The 15,485-nt window shown below is 39.2% G+C and overlaps 1 protein-coding gene across 2 annotated transcripts in view; it reads left to right on the forward strand.

Moving 5' to 3' along the window:
• Window positions 1-15,485, forward strand: part of GNAS (GNAS complex locus) — a 133,688-nt gene that overhangs the window by 89,345 nt on the left and 28,858 nt on the right. The window contains exon 1 of one of the 2 annotated variants that reach the window (XM_038750373.1): window positions 7,994-8,056. The exons of the other annotated variant lie outside the window; for it this stretch is intronic. The gene's annotated coding sequence lies outside the window, so the exon portion shown is untranslated. Of the gene's footprint in view, window positions 1-7,993; window positions 8,057-15,485 lie in introns of those variants that run through there. 2 annotated transcript variants of the gene reach the window in all.

A 15,485-nucleotide genomic window follows, 5' to 3' on the forward strand; every position in this document is an offset into this window, starting at 1 on the left:
CCCCAGCTCTTAGAGCATTGCTTGGCACATAGTAAGCGCTTAACAATTTCCTTAATAATAATAAAAGATATACTTATTTTTAAATGCATCTCCCCCTCTAGACTGTAAACTGATTATGGTCAGGGAATGTATCCACTAATTCTGTTGTATTGTACTCTCCCTAACACTAGTACAATGCTCTGCACCTAGTAACTCTCAATAACTGCCATTGATTGATTGATATCTTTTTTCCCTCCGGAGGAATTTCCCATTCCCCAATCCAAAAATATTAGTGTTTCTTGTGTAACTGAAATACTTAGTTTTTCCTTATCCTTTATGGAAGTGTAATAACTTCTCTTGCCCCACTCCTGAGCACTGACTGTATCAGTTAATTTGAGGTTGATGCAAAGCCCAATAACAGTGCAAGGCATATCAACAGATAGCTGAGAGGTGCGTTCAAACATTTGTAAATTCCATTGAGGAGAAATATTACTAAAGAAATAAACACCTGTTGGGCAGATCCTATATGTGAATTTTAAAACTAAAAGCAAAATTTGAATCAGATTTTTGCACAAATTTGTAAAAAAAAAAAAAAAAAAAGATCCCTTGACCTCTGGGAGGGTTTTTTTTCCCCTCAAAAATTCATACCCCAAACATAGACATTTTGGATTGTTTCTGCCTTTAGTTTACAGTAAATTGACCAGAATAATGTTACATTCCATCAGGAGTATGATTTTAAGTCTTTACTCATAGTACAGGTATTTTTGAGGGGAAAAAAATCTATCCTAGAGCGCAATTCTAGTTGGATGGAGTGGTCTTATTTAAATTGAAAATAAAATTTTGTTATAACATTAAGTACATATGGTAAAATTAAAAGGGTAGGCAGCACAAATTTAAATATTAAGTATATGCTAATTATATTTGACAAAAGATCTAATTCTATCATTTGCTATATTAAAAATTTCAAAATGATTAATAGCACTTGTTTGTCTCCGAATGTAACATGGACTTTAAATTTATGGACTCTGAATTGTATGTCACATTTATTTTTTTTTTAGGGAGTGCATTAATGGTAAAATTCTTCACGTCACCATTTCCTAGAGAATTTTGTTTTAAACTCTGATCCACTGGGGAATAATTATTCTGGATCCCAAAAATGATTTCATCTTAAGCAGTCTCCAGAAGTAGTTTGCTAATTATACTACCACTCTGTTCTTCATCAGCTACCCACAATCCGAATACATCGGTTGAAAACTTTGGAGCATTTTTAGTTGTCTGTGGAAGTGGTCTTAGGGATAGGGAGAAGGAAAACCATGAAAAAAAACAGGACTTTATAACCACAAAACTTTCACTCTCAACAAAAACTGACTTGCATCCAAATTCATGATTGGGGTAAGTGATAAGTTTTTCTCCAGCTGAACGGAAGACTTGAGTTAGCTAATGTTAAATTTAGCCATAAGAGTTCAAACTAACTTGCTCTGTTTTTTGAAAGAGACACAATTTTGCTTAAATGGACATTGTAACACTGTCATTGAATAATAATGATGGCATTTGTTAAGCGCTTACTATGTACAATCAATCAATCAATCGTATTTATTGAGCGCTTACTGTGTGCAGAGCACTGTACTAAGCGCTTGGGAAGTACAAGCTGGCAACATATAGAGACAGTCCCTACCCAACAGTGGGCTCACAGTCTACAAAGCACTGTTCTAAGCGCTGGTGGGGGATACAAGGTGATCACATTGTCCCACGTGGGTCTTACAGTCTTAATCCCCATTTTACAGATGAGGTAACTGAGGCTCAGAGAAGTTAAGTGACTTGCCCAAGGTCACACAGCAGACATGTGGGGGAGCTGGGATTAGAACCCATGACCTCTGACTCCCAAGTCGGTGCTCTTTCCACTGAGCCACGCTGCTTCTCTTTACCATTATTAATTAATCTTTACCATTATTTATTAATTACCATTTAATAATGGTAATGAAATTACCACTATTAAGAGAATCTTTCAAACCTTTTTTGCACATGATTCTGTCCTAAGGATTGTACAAAGACTGACTGACTTAGTCATATGTACATAAGTGCTGTGGGATGGGAGTGGGCAAATATCTAATTTCCAAAGGACATGGATCCAAGTGCATAGACAACATAGAAGGGAGAGTGAGCTGGGCAAAAGAGTGTTTTATCAGCGAAGGGCTGTTGGAGAAGATGTGACATTTTTGATGCTTTGAGGGTGAATAAAGTGGTGTATATGGAGGGGAGATTGAGTTCCAGGCTAGGGGGAGGATGTGAGAAAGGTGAGGAGGTTCTGTTTGATGTGGAGATGGATGGGCAGCTATTGGAGATCATTGAGAAATGGGGAGGCAGTTTTTTTTATTAATGATAGGAGCAGCAGAGTGAAATACGGATTGGAGTAGGGAGAGACAGGAGGCAAGGAGGTCAGTGAGGATTCAGATGCAGAAGTCAAGGCAGATGCAATAGTCAAGTAAAAGAATGTTATGATTCAAAGTAAGATCCTTCTCTCTGGGGGTCTTTTATTAACAGTAGGTGGAGATTTCTTCTGGCTGTTAGAAAGATACTCTTATGGTGAAAGCATGATTTGTGGTTAAAATATAAAACAATAATCAGAATTCATAGGTTTTAGAGCAGCTTTGCCACATCTTATATTCGTAAAGATAAAAACATTTTTTTCAAAGACTTTATTCTGAAGTGCAATGAAATCTTCCCTTACATGTTACTATATTATAGATAACTTTACAAATACTTTATTCTGTTATTTTCATAGTGTAGATTAATCATTTTACTTGCCCACCAAATCAGCATGCTTGGCTCCCTCATCTGTCTTTACTGTGGCCAGATACCAAGTTTTATACTGGATATTCTGGTTTATAGTTCATCTGTGCCCTCTCTGATACAGATCTGGCACCAAACGCCTTTTCTTTTTGTTTTCAGCATGTATCCTTCCGAGGCACTCTTTCTTGTTCAAGAGAATCTGGGAAAGGGACACAAAGGCACTGAAATAAGTTAAAGTATTTGAGGTCCTCCGGGGTTCAGGTGGCCCCCGGTAGAGTTCCGCAAAGTGGCACATATGATGTCGTCGTTTTTGCAGTGTGCTTGGCATAGTTCTTGAGACGTTCTGTACGTTTTCCTTGTCAAGTATTTATGAAGGCCTTCAGTGGCCACCCTACTCATACTTATGTCATTATCTTCCATTTCCTCTACCCCTTCTGCCTCTGCTTTCACTAGTGATTGATGTCACAGTTGTAAATGTATTCTTTTACAATTTCGGCATTTCCTTATGCTGTGGATTGTTACAGCAACATACCTATAGATACGATCATTAAAATGAAAGGCAATTTTTGAGGTACACAATAACTATTGTTTAATGAAACTAACCCAAAATAATGCTAGTTTGAGTGATATTGTGCATGGAAGAAAACTGGAGATGGTGCCTCATTGCTGTTTTATGAAATCAAATGGTTCACTCCATTTAGATGTTAGTTACCCTCATCCCCCAAAAGAATTAATAGAATTAAAGAATTGAATTAGCAGAATTAAAGAATTAGCCACCCGGCTATCTGTTCTTAACTTCATTTTATTTTTCCAGATTTAAAGATTTGGTAACAACAAAAGGGAAGTTTTTATCATTTGAAAAAGGGTAGTCATTAACAGCTATTATATTAATTTAAAGTTCTTAAATTATCCCCAATCTGGCAATGAGTTTCTGCTTAAGTTTGAAATAGAAGCTTAAAACATATTTATACAGGTATTGAAAGTTTTGTTTCATTTCACTCATATTTTATATTTAGTACTTTGATAGCCTCTGAAATGCTACTTTGTCCGGAGAGATCCTTGAGCTCATTTATGTGTGAGAAATCAGCTATTAGTCTTATTTCATTTTTCCAAAAGAACAAAATGCTTTAGTGAAAATATATTCTGATGCAGTTATTTACTTTTACAACTGACTTTGGGATGAAGAACTTGCACTTAAGGGCAGTAGTAAACATCAATTAGGCATGATTTTACGCAGAAGAAAACAAAGATAAAAAATGCTCAGGTAGACAAAACCGAACATGCTCATAAATCAGGTTTTTCATTTAAAATCCATATTACAGCAAAAGAGGAGGCAACATTTACTTAATTCTTTCCACCAAGTATGCTGCAAATAGAGTCATTTAAGCAAAGTTCAGAGTTCTTTGGAGATTTAAGCATTAATTTTGAAAATGTGGTCATATTTTCCTGGAAGGAAGAAGTACAGCACACCCCATTTGGACCTCCTCCATTACAAAGTCCATTTACCTGTGCTTGTTCGAAGGCTCAGTTGTAGAATCTGCAGGGATGATGCCCAGATATGGGTTTGGAATATTTTTATATATACATATATATGTTTGTATTTCTTTATAAATATGAATATAGGGGAAGCATACAGGATACTGGGAAAAAGTTAGGATCCATAGAATGAGATCCATAGGGTAGCTAAGGAAGGACAATAGATACAGTACTGCTTCAGACTCAGGAGCATTTCAGACATACATCTGGCATTAATACCCGGGTAGAAGGACAAGGGCATTGACTGAAGAATAAGTACAAGTCCGTCAGAACCTTGTAATAGGATAGGCTGTTCATTTGGTTAGAAAAGAGAACTTTAATAACGTAAGTGTAAGTAGTGTTAAATTTGGGAGAGCCCCTCTCCATGTATAATTTAATATACAGGAGTAAAGATAGCAGTAAGCCAAAAACAATTCTCCATCTTAAGTTCACATGACTCCTTGTTCCCCAATGTATTAGATTTTCTCCGAAGTTTAAACTGAAAGCTGGAAGCACTAATTATAGCAATGGAAAACAAATGGAAATCCTGGAATTGTTCGCCTTTCACATTCTGGATTGAAGTCAAAAGTTTAGTACAGGTGCAAGATTTGGAGGGCTAGTTGGAGTACTTTAGAACTAAATAATATCAGTACTGCTAAATTATTTGTTAGTTTTCCTACTGTAATGAAGAGGGAGCTGCAGAGATCATTGCCCTCACAAACGGCATTTATCCATCCAGAATTGGCAGCTGTCAGAATATTACCAAATCAGCAAATAGGGCACCGTCCTTAACAGTTTTTATAGAAATGGCTTCATATTGTGACAGGCAACAGGATTGGACAGAGTTCAAATAGTATCATTTCAAAGGATCTTCCAACTCATTTGGCCAGTAGACTGGTTATGTACTCTCCAGATGGAAGAATTTTACTTTTGTTGATGGTCAGTCGATTGAAGATGATTGGGTTGGTTCCATGATGACCTCAGGGCATATATAGTTCAGAGTGCTAGCCCTCAGGTTAACTTTAGCCTTTCAGATAATTTACAAAGTACTCTGTTGCTGTGGTAGCATGATTATGTTGGAAGGAACTGCATATCATCTCATGTCTGGATGATTGCCTCATAAAGAGCTGATTAATCAGCAGCTCAGAGGAGTCTTAATTCTCATTATGAAATCCTGTTACTCAATCGAACCCTGATATTCATTGGAGCCCTTATCCACGCCAGATAAATGAAAGCATTCTTACCTACTCTCAGAATCAAGCAAGCAGTAATCAAGTTTCTAACTTATGAAAACATCAGCAAGAGGAATTTGCTGACTTTAATGGTGCCCACCCAGGTCCCACAGTCAGATTCGAGGCTGCATGAAGACATGGTAGACCAAAAGATCAGGTGCACCAGAACTTCTATTCACAAATATAAAACAGTGTCATTTGTAACTTCTTCCCCAGTAATTGATTACCCAGGATCCTTTATATGGACAAGGCCCACTAAGAATTGCCATACTGGATACTGTTAACTGCTGCATCTCTGAAAGAAGTGGCCTGGGGGAAAGGGTATGCCAGATGTGGCCTGGGGAGTCACAGGACCTAGGTTCTAATTCCAGCTCCATCACTTACTTGTCATTTGACTTTTTGGCAAGTCACTTCTCTGTGCCTCAGTTTCTTCATCTGTAAAGTAGGAATTCAATAGCTGTGAGCCCCATGTGGGGAAGTGACTGTTTCCAATTTGACTATCCTGTATCTTCAGTACTTGGCACATAGTAAGCACTTAGCACAGACCATTGTCAGTATTAGAATAATAATTATTATTATCATTCTTAAGAAAAAAGAAACAAGGCACAGAGTTCCCTGAGGCATTTTAATCTTCTTACCTTTTCCCAAGACATCCGAAAGGGATTTCCCATGTACAAAAAGAAGGACAATCAGCCTCACTTATTTTATGTCGTGAAACAAGGAGGCATTTGGTCCAGTGCCTTAGTTGAAAATTAGAATTATGATTTCAGGTAATATGTGTACTATAAGGAACTTTTATTTTCCTTACTTTTGAACAGCTAAGCATGCCATTTGTCTGGCTGAAGGGAAACTGCAATTGTAATCAATCCATCAGTGGCATTTAGTAAACACTGTGTGCAGAACACTTGGGGAAGTACAGTGCAATACAGTAGGTAAACATGATCCCTGCCCACAAGAAGCTTACAGAGTAGAGGGGGAGAAAGGAATGAGATATCAATGAAACCTCAAGGAATCTTAGGGATCGATGTTGCAGTGCAGATCGAATCTGTGTATTAATGCACCAGTGGCACTTGTGCAATATAGAACAATATAATTTCTTTCATGGCTTTGTAAAATGGTGTCTTTGGTTCCTTTACATCTATTTTTCTTCTTCGGCTTTAAAATAGCTATTGCCTTAACAGTGATTTTACTTCAATATAACTACTTATTTCTAACTTTTCTGGTATGTCACGCACTCACTTCAACGTCATCAAATTATATTTTTCACTCTTCTAAGGAAGAGTCAAATTCTAGATCATATGATTGTTCAAAGGCGTTATATAATCTGAAAAAAATTAAAGTTTAATAATTGTCAAGTTGACCTTGCCTCCAAAAGGCTGATTATTGTGAATTGAACATTTCCAGGTACCATATTCATTAGCAATAAAATGCACAAATAAACATACATTTTTATGAAATGAAATGTTTGTTCAGTATTATTGACAGATACTATACTGTTGTTTAATAGTCCTACCTACACTGATAGTTTTGGAGGATGATTCAATGGATTGAGGAAAAGCATTATGTTAAAGTAGAATAGTCTTCCAGACATTGAAGTGAAAGAAAATTCTTATTAAATAGTAACAGAGGAAGTGGAATCAAGTAGTGCTATGAATTTTAATAGAATTGTCAACTCTAGAGGCAAGTTTAGATTTGACTTGTCATAAGGAAGATTAATTTTTCAGTCACCCAGATATTTTTTGTTATTTAGTTATCCTTATCCTAGAACTTTTATAGTGTTTGGAATTATCTGTTATACATTTGGCCATATCATAGAACTTTTATGGTGTTCGGAATAATCTAGCAAGCATAGTTGATGCTTCTGAGATGAAGTAAATGTGATTAAAATGGATTAGCAAACATCATATGTCTGCCTGAATCATTCTTGATCTGTCGTTTTACTCTTTTAACACGAAGCTTATATTCCTCCAAAATTTAAAAATGAAGAAAAGCAGAACTGTTACAACACAACTTCATCAGCCGTTTTTATGTATTGACTCGGAGAGGAATGTTTGAATATTCTGTGAAAAGAACCGAGGTGGAGAACAGCAAAATCTCAACTGCTGTACTTTATTAAAGCGACCTTTAGACGTGTTTTACAAATATTTGCCAAAATGTAATCCTGCATTTCAAGAGAGGCAACTTCTGTCTCTTTTAATTCTGGTTAGCTCTGCTTAAGGGTTGAGAGCTGCATTGTACCTTTCAGTTTCAAAACTGCCTGTGTCTATTTTTACTTGCAAGCTGGGGTTTGACTGGCCCTGGTCCAAATGTCTGTCTCTCCCCCACCCTTTCTCTCTCTCTCTCTCTCTCTCTCTGTTTGTCTCTCCCTCTCCTTCCTCTCTCTCCCCCCCTCCATTTCTCTCTCTCTCTCTCTCTCAAGATTTGGTGTTGTTGATCTATTTATAGAACTGTGGTTCCATTGTCATGACAACCATGCTAGAGGCCAAGGCGGCTGGGAGCTATTTCTGTCCCTGTGCTGTAATGTAAAACTGATTGGGAAAGTGAGTGTATTCTTTAAGCTAGACTAACTTTAGACTAGTAGAGTGAAGAAAAAAGACTTAAAGTATTTCTTTAAATAGATGTGATTTATTCTTGTTTTTTCGTAATTGTTCTTTCTGGCGCTATATAGTCTGTGGTCCCAGCATATTTCACATTCTGTGATGTTTAAATTTGCTAGGATTGTCTAGTGCTTCAAATTCGTCTCCCTAATAATATAGTCGAAGTAGCCCCCTGTGCTAACAGAATATCCTTTATTTAGGAAAGAAAGATTCTTAGAGAAATTTTTAAACAAAACTTTTTATTAATGATAGCTGTACGTCTTCCTAGCTTGTGGTTTTAATATTCTCCGTTTTTGTTTGTGCTTGAAGTTCTCCATTCCATATAAGGAATTGTAACCTTGATTACCGCAAGTTGATTCCAAATATACGGAGTCATACTTTTTTAGCTTTCACATTATTTGATTCAAATTTGCCTAGTGGTGCCCCTCTGCCTCCACGTGGTGAGAATGTTCTGAGGCTATTCTTTAATTCAAACTGACTGCATCTTTTAATGTCAGTTGTGGACAGATATAGTTACTTGTATTTTAAATGGTATATTTTTAATTTTTCTAGCATCTTAAATATGTTTTAAGGAGGTCATTTTCCTTTTTAAAATAATTCTCATTTAAAATTACACCTTTATTGACTTTTCCATTATAAATTTCAGTTTCATGGCTAGGCTAAGCACTTTTTTCACTTTGAAATTTTAGGAATTGTGGGTTTTTGTCTTGTAATTATTATGCAACAGAGTATCTCATTTTTTTTTTTTAAGAAAAACAGTTTTTGGCCCGTACTCCATTTAAATTTTATTAAATATTTGAAACATTAAAGATTATTTCATCAACAGAATGTTTAGCACTTGAGTATATAACAATTTTCCCTTTCATTTTTTACAATTCTTATTTTAAAGAAAATGTTGGGATATAGTAAGCTACTTGGTGACAGGGATCATGTTGTGCTCTCCCTAGGGCTTACTATAGGACTCTGTACAAAGTGCCCCATAAATACTATTGATCCTCTACTCTATAAGCCCATTATTGGCAGGGAACATGTCTGCCAATTCTGTTGTTCTGAGTTTAGGGGAAATACATTGTGTTAGTACAGTACTCAAATTTTCCTCTCATAATCCTTACTTCATTTTAAAATTTTACCCCATCCATGAGAAAGAAAATATTAAAAGTGGGAATTATTTTGTCATTACTCAAGTAGTAGTTTTTATTGTGCACCTGCTTAATGTAGTGCACTGTACTAAGTGTAAAACAAAGACGTGACATCAATTGTTTGGAGCTCTGCAGTTTTCTCACTACTTTTCAGGACCGTTCATGTAACCCGTGGTTGGCAACTATTAACATTATTTTGTCAACAGTCAATCAATGAGTGGTATTTACTGAGTGCTTTCTGTGTGCAGGGCAGTGTTACTAAGCACTTGGGAGAGTAGACACATTTCCTTCCCAAAAGGAGCTTATAGTCTAAAGGGGAAGGCAGACGTTAAAATAAATTCCAACTGTGTACGTAGGTGCAGTGGGACTGAGGGTGGGGTGAATAAATGGTACAAATCCAAGATGCAAGGGTGACATAGAAGGGAGAGGGAATAGGGGAATTGAGGACTTAATCAGGGAAGACCACTTGGAGGAGATGTGATTTTAACAACACTTTGCATGCATGGAGTACTTACTCATTGCCTGCAGAGCACTGTCCTAGAACCATAAAGTATGTAGTTGTTAAGAATGAAAGGTCAGTCAAACGTATTTATCGAGCGCTTACTGTGTGCAGACCACTGTACTAAGCCCTTGGGAGAATACAATATAACAACAAACAGGCACATTCCCTGCCCACAACAAGCTTACAGTCTGGGGGGTGGAGGGGTAGACAGATATTAATATAAATAAGTAAATTACAGATTTGTACGTAAGTGTTGTGGGGCTGAGCCGGGGGGAGGGGTAAATAAAGGGAACAATTCAGGGTGTTGTAGACAGGAGCATTGTACGGTAATACACATTGGTGGTTAAATTAATAGCAAATAGTGTAAATGAACAACGGATAAGTACAAAAGAATGCTAAGGTATGTAGAAAGTAGAAAAATTATTCATCAATCAATAGCGTGTACTGAGCTAGATTGTAAACTCCTTGTGTCTGCCAATTCTGTATTCTCTTCTCCCAAGCGCTTAGTATAGTGTTCTGCATACAGTAAGCACTTAATAAATGCCATTGTTTAATTGACTGACCACTTATTTTGCGCAGTTCATTATGACTAGCGCTTGGGAGAGTTCAATACATTTAGTAGACATGATCCGTACTTTCAAGGGGCTTACAATCTGACAGGGGAAACAAACATTAAAATGAATTACAGTTGGGAGGAAGCAGTAGAGTACAGACATATGTACAGAAGTCCCAGGGGACAGGGGGGCGAGGATGGGGGGGATAGGAGTTGGGGTTGAGTGCTTATGGATGCAGATGTGTTTAAGCAATAATAGAGATGGAAATAGTGTGGGAAGATGAAAGATGAATCAGGGAAAGCTTCCTGGAGGAGATGCGATTTCAGAAGGGCCTTGAAGGTGGAAAAGCAGTCCTCTGCGAGATGTGAAGGGGAAGGAAGTTTCAAGCTGAAAGAAGGTTGTGATCAGGAGGTCAGTGGCCAGACAGACAAGAACAAGGCTCATTGAGTAGATTGACTTGAGTAAAGCATGTAAACTGGGGTATAGTGGAGGAGAGCAAACATAAGTAAGGGAGAAATTGCTTAATTGGTGCCTTAAAGCCAGTGGTCAGAAGTTACTGCTTGATGCAGGGAAGAATGAGCAATCATTGCGTATTTCTGAGGTTTTATGCAGTACAATGTTTTAGAAAAATGTTTTGAGCAGTAAGTAGTGGGGAGTGACTAGAGTCAGAGAGGTCTGTGAAGAAGCTGATGGAGTAGTTGTATCTCTCACAAGTGTTGAAACCAGTATGGTGGTGTCAGTTGGGAGAGAGATGCAGACTTTGGAGATACTGTGAAAAAACCACCAACAGGATTTGGTGACAGACTAAATATAGGGTTGAAAAAGAAAGAGAGGAATCAAGAAAAATGTCCTGACTGTGGGTGTGAGGCAGGAAGGATGGCCGTGTTGACACCTGGGATGAGAAAGTTAGGTTTAGGTTTAGGTTGAGTTGCTTTGCTGACAGGACATCCATATGGAGATGTCCTGGAGGCAGGAGGATGTGCGGAGTTGCAGAGGAGATTGGGACTGGTTAGGTTGTTTTGGGAATCATCTGCTCAAAGGTGGTAGTTGTAACTTTAAGAACAGATGAGCTCCTCACGGGAGTGAATGTAGATTGAGAATTGAAGGGGACCCATAACTGAATCTTGAGGGACAGCCACAGTTAGAGACTGAAAGGCAGTGAAAGGAGAGAGACGTGAGACGGAACAGTCACAGAAAGAGGAGAGACAGGAGAGGACTATATCAGAGAAACTAAGTTTAGTTAGTGTTTTCGGGAGAAAGGGGAATCTCAGAGTGTCTAAAGTAGTTGAGGGGCCAAGGAGGATTAGAACGGAGGTCTCATCCATGAAGGGGAGGTCATTTGTATCCTTGAAGAGAGCAGTTTCGTGAATGTGGCGAAAATTGAATCATAGAAGGTTGATGAGGAGTTGAAGGAGAGGAAGTGGAGTAACAGGAGTAACAACCCATTTGAGTCACTTGGACAGGAATAGTAGGAGAGATGGGAAGGTAGCTGAGTGGTGTCAGAATGATGTGGGGAGTTGTGGGCATGTTTAAAAACATTGGGGAGGGAGCTGTAAAAGAGTGAGCAGATGAAGATGGCAGTCAGGGAAGGAAGAAGAATGAGCACAAATAATAATAATGGTATTTGCTAAGCACTTATTATGTGCCCAGCACTGTACTAAGCACTGGGGTAATAAGGTTGGACACAGTCCATGTCTCACAGGGGGTTCACAGTCTAAGTGGGAAGGAGAACAGGATTTGAATCCCCAATTTACTGATGAGGAAACTGAGACACAGAGGAGGTGTGACTTACCCAAAATCACACAGTAGGTAAGTGGTGGAGCTGGGATTAGAATCCGGGTCCTCTGACTTGACCCAGGCCCATGCTGTTTCCACTAGACCATGCTGCTTCCCAAAAGTCACATCACAGCCATATCACAGTTTGAGTTTGCAGATCTAATCTCCACAAGCCCCCTAAGGGTGCTCCTTTAACTCAAGCTATCTTTAAGCTCTTTTCTCTCCACCTCTACAGATCGGTTCTTCCAGCAAGCTAGAGGACTGGTGGATCAACTTTTCCTCTCTATTTTTGGCTTGTTTTTCACCCCTCTAATCACTTTATCTTGACATACTTAACAAACGCCTATTTATGTGTATGATTTTAGACTTTGGTTGTTCTGTAACAAGACTAAGACTTGGACAGAAAAGCTCTGAATTTTAACACCTGTTATTTCTTGCTTTTCTCAAAATAATGTTTCAACAACCGTTGAGTTTTTGGCAACTATGAAGTGATTGCATATTTACTATTAACAGTAAGAATGCTGGAATTTCCTCATTTCTCAGAGAGGATGGAGGACATTTCTTAGCCCCAAACTTGGTCATTCACCCTACAGCGGATGGGACGGTTATGAGCCCCCCGTGGGACAACCTGATCACTTTGTAACCTCCCCAGTGCTTAGAACAGTGCTTTGCACATAGTAAGCGCTTAATAAATGCCATTATCATTATTATGATTATTATTATTACAGGGAGCACAAATATGCCCCTTCATCATCATCATCAATCATATTTATTGAGTGCTTACTATGTGCAGAGCCTGTACTAAGCGCTTGGGAAGTACAAATTGGCAACATATAGAGTCCCTACCCAACAGTGGCTCACAGTCTAAAAGGGGGAGACAGAGAACAAGACCAAACATACTAACAAAATAAAATAAATAGAATAGATATGTACAAATAAAATAAATAAATAAATAGAGTAATAAATATGTACAAACATATATACATATATACAGGTGCTGTGGGGAAGGGAAGGAGGTAAGATGGGGGGGATGGAGTGGGGGACGAGGGGGAGAGGAAGGAAGGGGCTCAGTCTGGGAAGGCCTCCTGGAGGAGGTGTGCTCTCAGTAGGGCCTTGAAGGGAGGAAGAGAGCTAGCTTGGCGGATGGGCAAGCCCCTTCTGACTGATGACGAGACACTTACATCCTATAGCATGGTCAAACACTCTAATTTTGACTATCTAGAAGCAGCAGAAGTAGGAATTTCTGGGTGCAGTGGGCAGCATGGAGCCTTGCAGCAGCAGGTAAGTGAGGCAGTCACCAGCTCCCCAAAGCACTCACTGCTGGTATTTGCCCCTCCTGACCAGCTTCCTTGCAGGCAGACACCACAAGAACTCCAGAAAACTGGGAGCCACAACTGCCTTACTCAATGTCTGCAGTTTCTTGCCTACTCCTACAGCTTCTGATTAGCTCAGTGTTTTAGTGAATTTCAGTCAAACTCCATTTCAGTCTTGTGAGGTGTTTGCTCAGCCTCTGGAACTGGTTTTGGTTCAGTCTTGGTCTGTGGCTCTGGCTTGGTCCCAAGCAGTGATTCCATCTCAGTTTCAGGCTGCGGCTTCAGCTTTGGCTCGGATTTAAGGTGTGGCTCCGGTTCTGGCTCGGTGCTGTGGCCCCGGCACTGACTTGGTCTTGGACTGTAGCCTCTGGCTTTGGCTCGGGCCCTGGCTCATGCTTCGGCCCTGGTTTGTGTCTCCGGCTACGAATCTTTGTATCTGACTCTAATAGTGGCTGCCTCGGTGTGTCTCTTCGTCTCTGTCATGATTTGGCCCTGACCCGAGAGGCTCCACCTCTACAGCATGCAGAAGTAAAAACCTGATTGCTTTGTCCAAACGTGTTCTGCTCGATGTGCATTTGCTATTGGAATAATTCTCTGGGACAGAACGGCTCCTCCTGCAGTATGTAGCTGGTGTTTTTCAAGGAAATTAGAGGTCTAAAAATAGTCTACATAAACAAGCCTAAGAGGTTTGTACTTTCAGTTCTGGGTTTTAAAATCTTTTTATTTCACGGTTGTCAGAGTATCCAAAAACCAAGTGAATTTATTATTAGTATAAAACTTGCTCGCATAAATGTACTGTAAATGTTAGTTGAGTGAATCTGGTATTCTGAGTTTTAAAGTCATATAGAGACTAATTATGTACTATATTGATGCAGCAAAGACGTTCTTTACCTGGCCTGATGTAAAGTGCATGTGCCTGAGAGTCACAGGACCTGGGTTCTAATCCTGACTGCCACTTGCCTACTGTGTGACCCTCCTTGTGCCTTAGTTTCCTCATCTGCAAAATGAGAATTCAGTAGCTGTTCTCCCTCCTACTTAAACCGTGAACCCCATGTGGAACCGGGACTGTGTTCGATCTTTGTATACTGTGTCTACCCCAGAGCTTAGTACAGCGCTAGGCACGTAGTAAGTGCTTAACAAATACTACAGTCATTACTATTAATTATTATATCTGTCCTGCCTTTCTACCTGAAGAGCGAGAAGAGGGCGGCGAGGTATTCAGGGAAAGACCTCAATTGGGAGGGGCTCCACAAAGGCCAAGCTCCCTGAGGTTGAATTTCTCTCGTTCAGCAAAGGGTACCAGAAAAATAGGTCTCTCTTCAGCCACCCACTCAGTTCCTGCTTTGGACATCGTTGACGCTACACTGACCAAAGATCTGAAAAAGCACTGATCCTACCACTTATGTATTATTTTGAGCTATAGACAAAGCTTTGAAAGCGTCAGCCTGCAGAAGCTTTTGGGGACCCAGGTAGCACACCCATCCGTCTAATCCTGGAGAGAAGCAAAGACTGTACAACCTGAAAAGAAAATGTTTTGATAGGCTACGGGAATAGCCTCAGTCGAAGTTTACTGAAATGTCACAATTTACTGAATATCTGACTTAGTAATCGCTCCTAATATTTATCCCTGGTACTCTGGATTAGTGTGTATCTGCAAGAGTAATAATAATAATAATTTTGGTATTTGTTAAGCGCTTACTATGTGCAAAGCACTGTTCTAAGTGCTGGGGGAGGATACAAGGCGATCAGATTGTCCCACGTGGGGCTCACAGTCTTCATCCCCTTTTTACAGTTGAGGTAACTGAGGCCCAGAGAAGTGAAGTGACTTGCCCAAAGTCACACAGCTGACAAGAGGCGGAGCAGGGGTTTGAACCCGTGACCTCCGACTCCAAAGCCCGGGCTCTTTCCACTGAGCCACGAAATAAATTTATATAAAATGGAAATCAATATATAAAATGGTTCGTTAGGAAATTTTCGTTGAAAAATTGCATTACTATAACAACATTTTTCCCTTTTTCACTAAAGGTCAGAACTGGGGGTACTGAGTTCATGAACACATTGCCACTCATCTGTAATTCACATACATAA

This window comes from Tachyglossus aculeatus, chromosome 8 (assembly GCF_015852505.1).
Source record: "Tachyglossus aculeatus isolate mTacAcu1 chromosome 8, mTacAcu1.pri, whole genome shotgun sequence".
In the NCBI taxonomy this organism is placed as follows: Eukaryota; Metazoa; Chordata; class Mammalia; order Monotremata; family Tachyglossidae; genus Tachyglossus; species Tachyglossus aculeatus.